At 43.5% G+C, this 12,260-nt stretch overlaps 1 protein-coding gene across 1 annotated transcript in view; it reads right to left on the reverse strand.

Moving 5' to 3' along the window:
* The window catches only part of CDYL2 (chromodomain Y like 2), a 149,285-nt gene that overhangs the window by 89,408 nt on the left and 47,617 nt on the right, over nucleotides 1–12,260 (reverse strand). The window lies entirely within an intron of this gene.

Genomic DNA, 12,260 nt, shown 5'->3' on the forward strand with positions numbered 1-12,260 from the left:
TAAGAAGTCCATCTATTTGGCAATTAGAAGCATGGGGTTTGGACCTACTCATTTGATGAGGTTTATTACATCAGCACTCATTATGTGAAAGACACTGTGCTGGGCCCTGGGGGTACAGATGTACCCCTTTGAGTTTAAGGATGTATTCTGGGAAATGGAGGTGCTGAGTGACTCATTGCCATCTGCACATTCACTACAAAGTTTGTCCTCGATTTTGCAACCCAGCACTACTGCTTCTTCAATTGAAGCTGACAGAGGTGATGAAGGATCTCCCACCACAACGTGTTCTAACTACTGACAGTTACCGGAACCCCCAGGCTCTGGTGATACTGTTGATGTCCCTCCACTCACAGCCTTCCTGGTGATCCCCAAGTTTACTCTGTATCCTTTGCCCACTCGGCGAGGTGTGCCAGCCTCAAGTCACCACAAAACGAGCACTTACCACCCAGCCCAACCCTTTCTCGGCACTTGGTTGGTTCTTCCGGCCACACACCTGCTTTGCCTGCTCTCCATCATCAGGAGCAAAAAGAAGAGCCCCAGTGAAGTAAACAGACCGTGATGTTCCTCGCAAGCAAGGGACGTGCTAGAACCTGCCAGCCAGGAAGACAAATGGTGCTCAAGCTACTGAACTTGCCAATAAGCCACAAAGATGTATATATTAACTGTACTCTTCTGTATAATGGGTCTATACATAGATCGGGCTTCCCTCATAGCTCAGTCGGTAAAGAATCTGCCTGTAATGCAGAAGACCTAGGTTCAATCCTGGGTCAGGAAGATCCCCTGGAGAAGGAAATGGCAATCCACTCCAGTATTCTTGCCTGGAAAATCCCGTGGACAGAGGAGCCTGGCGGGCTACAGTCCACGGGGTCGCAAGAGTCAGACACGACTTAGTGACTAAACCACCACCATACATAGATTACAAAGATACATGAGAGGAAGCGGTGCTGCTTACAGAAATTCTAAACAAAGCACAGTCTGATCACATCTTTACAGGCTCTGGCAAGTTTCCCCAAGCCTGTGCATCAGTGTTCTCAGCTGTAAAATGGGGTTGATAATGACCACCTCATGATCAGAAAGAAACCCGCGAGTTCATGTCAGCACTTAGCTCTGTGTCTGCCCAGAACAGGCACTCACTGAATGGCAGTGATCACCATGCCTGATGTGACAAGGTGCCAAGGGGGTTCTCAGAGGCAGCCAGACCCCCAGAGGACTGCCCCCGACAGTCCAACTAGAGGCCTAGAATAGCACCCTGGAAATTTTGCTCCTGGACAGTTTCCTCAGGGCCCTCCTAGAAATAATCCCTGGGCTCCCTGCAGAATGCTCTGCGAGCCATGGTGCTGCCTTCAGACCACACCGTTCACGTGCACTGTCTCCAAAAGAATCTTAAGCCAGTCGAGGAGCTTTGATCAGCTCTGACTTTCAGACATTTGTCATCTGCCAGCCTCAGACATTGCCCGTCCATAAGAGAGGCTAGAGAGCCAACATACAGGAGGGACTTTGGGATCACCCAAGGTCTGGATCAGCACATGCTGGCTGAGGGGTCTCGAGCAGGTCAACAACCACTCCCAACCTCAGTCAGCTCCAGCCTCTGGGCTAAGGGTCAGCTAGCTAGCTTGCCCTCAGTCACCAGCCCTTTATGGCAAGGGCCAGTGACCTTGGTTGAGACTGTGGAACACCCAGCCAGTGACCTTGAGACTGTGGAACACCCAGCTGTGACAGCTGGCCACAAGCCCAGGGCAGCGTGAGCAAACCTCCATCTTGCAGGCCGTTGGTTCATCAGCTCCTCAATCGAATTGCAAATGGTGACACACCCCACCGTCAGTCATTTATAATTCACATTGTTCTGGAGCCCCTTTAACGGCTATGTCTCATTCGTCTGTTCTCATTTCTAATGGCAGAACGTGACATGTAACTGTCCCACACAGAACACTAAAATACAAATAACCCCTTGTGTAAGTTTAGTGTGCAAAACTGTCCAACACACAGCATTCGGGAAACTAAGCGCTTATTTTTAAATAGCTGATTTTGAATTTACTAAGCACTCACCATGTGCCACCATAGCAGTGGACAACAGAAGTTTGAAGCTAAATCTCCACTTTGTGATGCGAGGAGCTGGGAACACACAGCAAGCAACCGTGGACTTGAGGCACTAACGCATGCCATAACTGGGTGAGCCTTGAAACCACTGTGCCAACTGAGAGAAGCCGGTCCCCAAAAGCCCCAGACTATACGACTCCATCTGCAGGAAACGTCCAAAACAGGCGCATCCATAGAGAAGTAAAGTGGATCCGTAGTTGCTAGGGGCTGGGGGGGAAAGGGATGTGAGAGTGACTGCTAATGGGTACCAGTTACCTTTCTGACAAAAGTGTTCTAAAATCGACTGTGGTCATGGTTGCACAGAGTGTGATGAATGCACTAAAAACCACTAACTTGAATCTTTAAGTGGGGGAGCTTTAAGGTAGGTGAATTATATCTCAATAAAGCTGTTCTTTGTCTTTTTTGGCTGCCCTGGGTCTTCACTGTGGCGTTCAGGCTTTCTCTATTTGCAGAGCACAGGCTCTAGAGTGTTTGGGCTTGGGTCCCCCAAGGCATGTGAGGTCTTAGCTCCCCCAAGAGAGATGGAATCCACGCCCCCCATATTGGAAGGTGGATTCTTAAACACTAGACCACCAGGGAAGTCCAAATAAAGTTGTATTAAAACAAAGTAAATTGGGGGAAATTAGGAGCTTCACCAAGCTTCCATTTCTTCATCTACAGAATGGAGATGATAATAGTGGCAAACTTTAAATAACTGGAAAATTCAGAAGGATAACACTGTAAAAAGCACTCAGTTTGACCCATATTATTATCAGCTATAATCAGAGGATCAGTCACACCAGGCAGAAGGTGGAAGCAAGCCAAGTGTCCATCAATGGATGAATGGATAAGCAAAATGAGGTACACACACACATACATGAGATGCTTAGAGGAGTCTAGTTCACAGAGACAGAAAGTAGAAGGTAGTTATCAACAGATGGGGGAGCGGGGCTGGGAAGTCAGTATTTAATGAGACAAGTCACACAATTCAGTCTTGCAAGATGAAGAGAGTTCTGGAGATGGGAGAGTGGTGATGGTCCTACAACCATGCCACAGAATGGTACGTTTAAAAATGGCTAAGACAATAAATTTTATGTTATGTGTGTTTGATCATAACTTTAAAAAATTAAAAATGGGGGGATATAAGAGCTGGAGCAAGGAACACTGTGGGGAGGAGAGGAGAAATTTGGAGAAGACCTCATAGGACTAAAGGCCTGGAAGCTAAGGCATCATCAGGGCAGACTGAAGGAGTACCTCGAGGGGAGGGATGAGGAGCACCTCGAGGGGAGGGGTGAGGGCCAAGGAGAAATTATACAACACAGGAGAGTTTCTTATAGGTCTCCAACTCAGAAAAACAAAAAGAGAGAGAGACTAAACTAGGCAGGGTTGACATCCACACAACAAGTTTGTCTCTTTAGTGTCCCTTCTCAAACCTGGTGCAGCCTGTGGAATAAGCAAGTCCGGGAAGATACAGCAAAAACCAGGGTGCCTGAAATTTGCTACTTATATTCCCTACGGCAACCCTCATCCTTCCAAGGCCCAAGATCCTGCAGGTATACTTTTTCTTTGTATCTTTTAAGTCTAAAGTGGTAGAGCCTGGGGGAAAGAAGGAAGGACTACAGAAACAGCCACATGTAAGCATGGGCATAAGTATCCGGAAAGCCTGAGCCAGAGGCACAACTATGACACCCACCTTTTGGAGCTTTGTAATACACAAATCTGCACCATTAAAAATGAAGCCTTGATTCCTAAAATCATTGCTTTAAATATTGTTTTAGAACTTCCAGCCAATGCAATAAGGCAGGAAACAAAAATAGAGAGGTAATCTATAGGAAAGAATCTTAAAAAAAATCATTTGCATAAATCATCATACATCTAAATAGCTCGAGAGATAAATTGAAAGAATTCAGAATAAGAAAATTCAGAAAGATGTCTGAACAAAATAAAGATCTAATTAACATTCAGCAATAACTGGTTAGGAACTATAGTAAGAAAAAAAAAAAAAAAAACCCATGCCGTATTTATGGAGGCAGCAAAAATATAAAATGCCTAGAAATAAACTTAGCAAAAATGTGCAGGATTAAATGAATAAATCCACAAAACAACTGTGATACATAAAAAAAAAAAATGATTTTACCAAATGAAGACACTTCTATATTTGTGGATGGGAAGTTTCATTACTATAAAAATGTCAATTTTCTCAAGATTAACTTTAAATTTAAAGCAATTTCAATCAAAATCCCATCTGGATTTCTTAAACCTGACAAATTTATTTCAAGTAAATAAGAGCAGGAATAGCCTAGAAATCTTTGAAACAAGAAGAAAAATGAATTCAGGACTTGCACTACCATTTATTAAAACACAAAGCTATAACAAAGAAGGAACTGATGTAAACAGAGATAAAAATTGAAATTGCATAAAAAGGTCAAAAATGTACCTGTGTGTGTATATATATATATATGTACACGTTTATTAGAATTTTATATATAATAAAAATGTCATTTTAGATTCTAAATTCAGTAAAGAAAGTGAATTTATATAACTGGTTTAAAAGAAAAAAATTATAAAAAAAAAAGAAAAAATTATGAGATATCTACCTCCAACCAACCAACATGAGTACAGTTAATTCAGTCACAGGTATAAATAAATACTTCACACACATATGTGATTTAGGGATAGAGAAGGTCTTTCTAAGTTTACAGGAAATTTTTAAAGCTTTAATTACATAAACATTTAAAAATTCTTATATCAAAGAGTGTCACAATCTAAATTTGAAAAAATATTGTGAGGGAAAGACTCTTGACATAAATGGTAGAGAAACATTTATTATTTTTATCACTATTATTTTTACTGAAATGATTCAATAAGAAACAGATGAGCACAACAATGGAAAAGGTGAGGGGGAAAAGGTGTAGAAGGAAAAAAAAAAAAGTGAAATGACCAGGAAATAAATAAAAGATACTTAAACTCACCAGAAACATAAGCTTGAAAAATAAAACAATGAATTGACATTTTTCACAACACTGGCAAGAGTTAAAGCAACTGACCATCACTGGCAGGTGTTCAGGTAAATGGGCACTCTTATACACTGCTGGCTAATTTACAACCCTCCTGGAGGGCCATTTGGCAATGCGCATGAAAAACCTTTGTGAAATGGTCACAGCTTTTGATCAGTAATTCCACTTCCAGAAAATAGCCTAAGGGGATAACCAGAACTATGTGCACAGTTTCAACATCATCATATGTTATGGGCACCACACGTGCTTACTTACTAGACACAGTTCTGTGCTTTTAAATGGACTGTGTGACTTAATCCTCAGGAAGGTACTCCCTAGATTCTGATAAATCTCCACTTTTACAGAGGAGGAACCTGATGCACAGAGAGACCAAGGAAGTCATTCAACATCATACAGCTAGCGTGTAATAGAGCCTGGATTGAAACCCAGGCAAGTGTGACTGCCTTGACCCAGACTAGAAGCCATCAGGGGAGCATTGATCGATACCAATAGCGGAACTTGACTACTACCTAATGTCCAACAAAAGGGACAGATGGAAGTACATTCCAGCACATGCACATAACAGAATTAAAGGGTAGATGGATGGGTGGCGAGATGAGGGGTGGGTGGGCGGATGGGTGGGTGAATAAACGAATGGCTGAAATCACAAAGATCTGTTTCGAAATCTATCCTTGTTTTTATTTCCACTCACACATATTGAACGTCAACTTCACGGCAGGCAAGTATTCAGGTACCATTTTAGCCCTCACCAAAACAGGCATGCAACAATTAAACAAGACTTCTGCTCCCAGGAGTAAATGGTGAACAAAGAGTGTGTGAGGCTGCCCCCAAACCTGAAGATGTTCTCTTCCCAAAGCTCTTAAACACTTCTTCATTTCATAAAAGAGAGAGAGGTCAGAAGAATTCGCAGACTATGAAAGTCTTTCATTAAAATCTGGGTCTCCAAGAATCACAGACAAGAGACCCGACAATTGTCTGCACTGACACAGTAGCTCTGACAGAAAGAGGCAGCACCCCGATGTACGCCGGGATATCTGGGACAGAGGATTACCAAGGATGCTGTGGAAGTGAGGACGAGAGAAGAGGAGTCTGAACAAGTCGGGAGAGATGTTCCCTACACGGCTGTGCAGGGACTGGGTCTCACCTCCACCCACTGAAAAGGGCTTGGCAGTGAGCCTGAAAACCATGACACCTGAGCCTCGTGCTCCACTATTTGTTATTATCTTTAACCAAGTAAGATTATTTCCTATAATAAACACATTCATTGGAAATTAAAAACAATTTTTTTAACATTCAACCTCTTCATATACAATTAAGGATGAAGACAAGTGACAACAGAAGGCAACAGGCCTGGGAGAAGGATAAACAGAATAAACCAAAAGAAAGATGAGGTCTCTGAACACAGGAGTGGCATCTACCATGTGCTTACGACATCAGAGGACGTGGCTGGGGGGGTGGTGGATTGCACCATTGATACTGGCTGTGCTGGCCCCTAAATGAAAAGGGCACCTCCGGGGTGACTGTGTCATAAGATATTTTACACCTGTGTGTGCTCAGTCATGTCCGACTCTTTGTGACCCCATGGACTATAGCCTGCCAGGCCCCTCTGTCCATGGGATTCTCCAGGCAAGAATACTGCAGTGGGTTGCCTTTTCTTCCTGCAGGGGATCTTCCTGACCCAGGGATCAAACTCAGGTCTCTTGTGTCTCCTGCATTGGCAGGCGGGTTCTTTACCACTAGTGCCACCAAGATCTACAGTCAAAGTCCACGTGGGGGTCTAGAGCAAACCAAGCTTTGAAAGCATGCCTCAACACCGCCAAGGGACTTCTGGTTAACTGAGCTCCGGCAGGCTCTCTTCTTGGTGGACAGAGTAGCAAAGCAGTAATTCTATCCTTGTGACAACAAGCAGCACATTCACGCATAATCAGAGAGGTGACAGTCTTGGACCATTCCCCTCCTGCTGTGAGTTATACAAGCTCAGCAGGGAGTGATACAAAGCACTGAGCCACCTGCCTCTCCTGCTCTCAGGAAAGCTCTGCACCCAGGAGGCCTTTGGGTGCCACAGACGTGCAAAACCCCTGGCCTCTAGGGTGAGTGACAGACATGGCGCGATAAAAATGTCATTGCTGGGGACCCTCTGGCGGACGAAGTACATCCACAACACTTGTTTGCTTCTCCTGCACAAGCACCTCTAAGAGCCAGGTATTACAGGCATCCTGCCCACTGAAACAACCAGGGTAAGTAGTTCACACAACCTGCCCATGGGTCCTGTGGCTAGCATGGGGTCTGGGATTTTTAACCAAGACTCTCTAATTCCAATTCCCCTGATCTGTGCCCAACGCCAGGCAACCTCTTTTGCATGAACTGAACATCTGGAAAGCCAGATGTCCACTCCCAAGGACATTAGTGACCCTGAAACCAGAAGCCCAAATGAAACCCTGTCACAGCTACCCAAAGACCCCAAGGCAAAAGGCAGTCAGAATGGAATAACGAGCACCTGGGCTACAGAATCCCAGCCCGACCACTTACTAGCTGGGTGACCTTGGGAAAGCCACCTAACCTCTCTGTGCTTCAAGTTTCTCATTGGTAGAAGGAGAAGAGTGCCCACCTCTTAGAGTCAGTACGAAGATTAAATGTGCTAATATCTATACAACACTTCAGATGATGCCTGCTACTGCAAGGATGCAAAAAGTCAATACACTTTAGCAATTACTATTATTAATATTACTGTTGTTACAAAGAGATGACCATGTACAGGTTTCCAGCTTGTAACACAAGGTGCTTTTGCTCCTAGATTTGACTTTGAGGAGTAAAACTGTTAACATCACTCTCTGATGCCCATGGGGAATTTGAAAACAACCCTAAACAAGACCAGAGGTTGTTTTTTTTTTTAATATAAATTTATTTATTTTAATTGGAGGTTAATTACTTTACAATATTGTATTGGTTTTGCCATACATCAACATGAATCTGCCACGGGTGTACACGTGTTCCCCATCCTGAGCCCCCTCCCACCTCCCTCCCCGTACCATCCCTCTGGGTCATCCCAGTGCACCAGCACCGAGCATCCTGTATCCTGCATCGAACCTGGACTGGCGATCTGTTTCACATATGATATTATACATGTTTCAATGCCATTCTCCCTAATCATCCCACCCTCGCCCTCTCCCACAGAGTCCAAAAGACTGTTCTATACATCTGTGTCTCTTTTGCTGTCTCGTATACAGGGTTATCGTTATCATCATTCTAAATTCCATATATATGTATTAGTATACTGTATTGGTGTTTTTCTTTCTGGCTTACTTCACTCTGTATATATAATAGGCTCCAGTTTCATCCACCTCATTAGAACTGATTTAAATGTATTCTTTTTAATGGCTGAGTAATACTCCATTGTGTGTATGTACCACAGCTTTCTTATCCATTCGTCTGCTGATGGACATCTAGGTTGCTTCCATGTCCTGGCTACTGTAAATAGTGCTGCACAACAAAGGAAACTCTAAGCAAGGTGAAAAGACAGCCTTCAGAATGGGAGAAAATAATAGCAAATGAAGCAACTGACAAAGAATTAATCTCAAAAATATACAAGCAACTCCTGCAGCTCAAATAAACAACCCAATCAAAAAATGGGCCAAAGAACTAAACAGACATTTCTCTAAAGAAGACATACAGATGGCTAACAAACACATGAAAAGATGCTCAACATCACTCATTATCAGAGAAATGCAAATCAAAACCACAATGAGGTACCATTTCACGCCAGTCAGAATGGCTGCTATCCAAAAGTCTACAAGCAATAAATGCTGGAGAGGGTGTGGAGAAAAGGGAACCCTCTTCCACTGTTGGTGGGAATGCAAACTAGTACAGCCACTATGGAGAACAGTGTGGAGATTCCTTAAAAAACTGTAAATAGAACTGCCTTATGACCCAGCAATCCCACTGCTGGGCATACACACCAAGGAAACCAGAATTGAAAGAGACATGTGTACCCCAAGACCAGAGTTTTTAAACCAAACAGTAGGATGTCCTTATTCACTTGGAAAGGTCTCGACCCTGATCTTCCCTTCTTGTTGCGCCCCCTGCCTCAGAGGATGGGAGAAGGCAGGGAGGACCAATGACACCGCTGCTCACCCAGAACAAGCTACACATCACCACCACCTGATTCAACTGCACTGTGGTCCTTAGCGCATCCCTTCTTCCTGCTGATCAGCGCACCTGCCTCCGACCTGCCCTGTCAGCCTCATCCGCACCAACTCCTTGAAATTGGAAGAGTGAAGTGGAAACAGAATGAAACTCACAAGACCAGACGTAACAACTAGACCCACCTTCCATCCTGGTCTCTGGGGATGAGGCACCTCTCACCAGGTACCATAGCAGGGTACTGGGCTGGCCCCTGGGTGAAGCTAGGGGCTATTATTCCCCACACCCATGAAGACCCGCAAGTGACAAGAGGCTGACTTCCACTCGGTCTATCTGAGCCAAAGCACGGGCTGGGTGCATAATAAAATGACAGGGAGTGAGCAGATCCCATGGACCAGGGAGGGCTGACTTTATAATCCCGAGCACTAGGAACTCATGAGTGCATTGTGCTACAGGAAGAAAGGGGCTTCTTTAAACGTGCTTGAAATGTTCCATTTGGCCATGACTCCAATCATGACCTCGTGCTTTCTTCTTACAGCCAGGGTTTTTTGAAGTGTGGATTCTAAGCAATTTTCCTTGCATTCTCTCAAATGTTCTGGAATCTTCTGAGTGCTCTGAATCGGTGTTGAAGACAGGAAAAGTAACCCGAAGAATGGAGGGCACAGGAAGTCGAGCGTTCTGAACAGACTGAGAACGATTTCTGGCTCACACAGTCTTCCCTCGGCCACGAGGCAGGCCAGAAAGAGCTACACCGTGTAAGTCAGCAGGGTCCCTCCCGCGGCGTGAGACCAGCGCGCTTACGGGAGCGTCTCTGGGAGCACGGCACAGCACAGAGGCCACTCCCCGAGAGACTGCTCTCCCCACAACCCCATTGTTGTTGGCTCAGCGTCATTTAAAAACTGAACTGCTTTTTATAAACTGGTAGACTTCACTTAGGGCTTCCCCGGTGGCTCAACGGTAAAGAATCTGCCTGCAGTGCAAGAGGCGCAAGAGATGAGGGTTCAATCCCTGGATTAGGATGGTCCCCTCCAAGAGGAAACGGCAACCCTCTGCAGTACTCTTGCCTGGAGAATCCCATGGACAGAGGAGCCTGGTGGGCTACAGTCAAAGAGTCAGACACGGCTGAGCAACTGAGCGCAGACACAGAGACTTCACTTAAAATCCAGATTATTAGGGACTCTTGTGGTTTTCACTATTTATACTTTTATCTTCCAAATTTTCTCCAGTAATCCCATTTTATCTTCTGATTTAAAAAACTAAAACTCTATTGAGTGCTTCACAGTATTTTACTTAAGGCAAGTAATCCATTAAAAAATGTTTGAAAAGCAAATACATTATTGAAAATTTATAAGGCAAATTAGTGCTTTGCCCACAGTAGTCTTAAGTTTTTTCACAAAAAACAAAAGCAAAACACAGTCGTTTAAAATGTCCCTGAAACACTTACAAAAAATTGAACAAGTATTAGTCTTGTATTATTAGAAATAATTCATCAAGTATTATTAGAAATAATAAATATCAATAGCCAGAAATTTACGGGCTATTTTCTCTGTCTCTAAAATAATGAAAAGCAAAATCAATATCTAAAAGACAGACAAAACCCCGAAGCATCCCAATAATTAAATCTTAGCTAAGGAAGGTAATCCAAACAAACCACGGGCTACAAATATCGGTAACAGCTCCAATACATTCCAAAATTTATAAAACTGAGCCAAGCTGGGCTCAGATGGGTCTATGGGGTTGCACTGTCAGACATGACTGAGGCAACTTAGCAGCAGCAGCAGCATACTTTTAGGGCTTCCCTGGTGGCTTAGTGGTAAAGAATCCACCTGCCAGTGCAGGAGACACAGGTTCAATCCCGGGGTTATGAAGATCCCCTGGAGAAGGGAATGGCTACCCACTCCAGTATTCTTGCCTGGAGAATTCCATGGACAGAGGAGCCTGGCAGTCCATGGAGTCACAAAGAGCTGGACACGACTGAGTGAATAACACTTTCATTTTCACTTTCACTTAATAAGCTAAAGAGAACCACACATATATGGTTGATCAATACATTTTAAAGAGAACACAGACATAGGGAAAAAAATGGTCCTTTCAAGAAACAGAAGATTCCTAACTTTAAAAATAAAAAGAATCTAAAAAAGAACATATATATAACCAAATCACATTTTCTACTATAGGAATTACAAGATATTGAATATAGTTCCTTGTGCTATACAGTAGGTTGATGTTATTATCCTATATATTTTATATATATAGTGCTAGCTATTAACCCCAAATTCCTAATTTAAATTAGAAACTTATAAAGCATTTTTATATTAATTTCAAAATATTAACTTGAATACTATATGTGATGCTGTGCTGTGCTTACCACCCCACCATGGACTGCAGTCCGCCAGGCTCCTCTGTCCATGGGATTCTCCAGGCAAGAATACTGAAGTGGGCTACCAGGCCCTCCTCCAGGGGATCTTCCCAACCCAGGGATCGAACCCAGGTCTCCTGCATTGCAGGTGGATTCTTTACTGTCTGAGGCACCAGAGAAGCCCAAGAATACTGGAGTGGGTAGCCTATCCCTTCTCCAGTGGATCTTCCCAAACCAGGAATCAAACCAGGGTCTCCTGCATTGCAGGTGGATTTTTTAACAGCTGAGCTACCAGGGAAGCCCCACTACCTGTGGTATGATATGCCTCTAATGACACTGTAACATTACAGTGTCATCTATTCCCCAAAAGCATTTGCATGCTTTATTTTTGTTCTATAAGCCTCTTGCCACTATTTACCTATTTATTTGGGGGATACTGACTATTTAGTTACTATTAGAATAAAATGCTGTTCTTCCATCACTCATGTCTTCACATATTTCCCTACTAGTAGAATATTTGACGTAAAGCCTCCAACACTTAAGAAAATAAATTAAATTAAAAGAAAAAGAAAAAGAATCTTGACACCCTATCCTGATATATATATATATATATAACAAAATCAACTCCAGAAGACCACCCATCTAAATGCAACAGGTCAAACAATGAA

This window comes from Bubalus bubalis, chromosome 18, assembly GCF_019923935.1.
Source record: "Bubalus bubalis isolate 160015118507 breed Murrah chromosome 18, NDDB_SH_1, whole genome shotgun sequence".
In the NCBI taxonomy this organism is placed as follows: domain Eukaryota; kingdom Metazoa; phylum Chordata; class Mammalia; order Artiodactyla; family Bovidae; genus Bubalus; species Bubalus bubalis.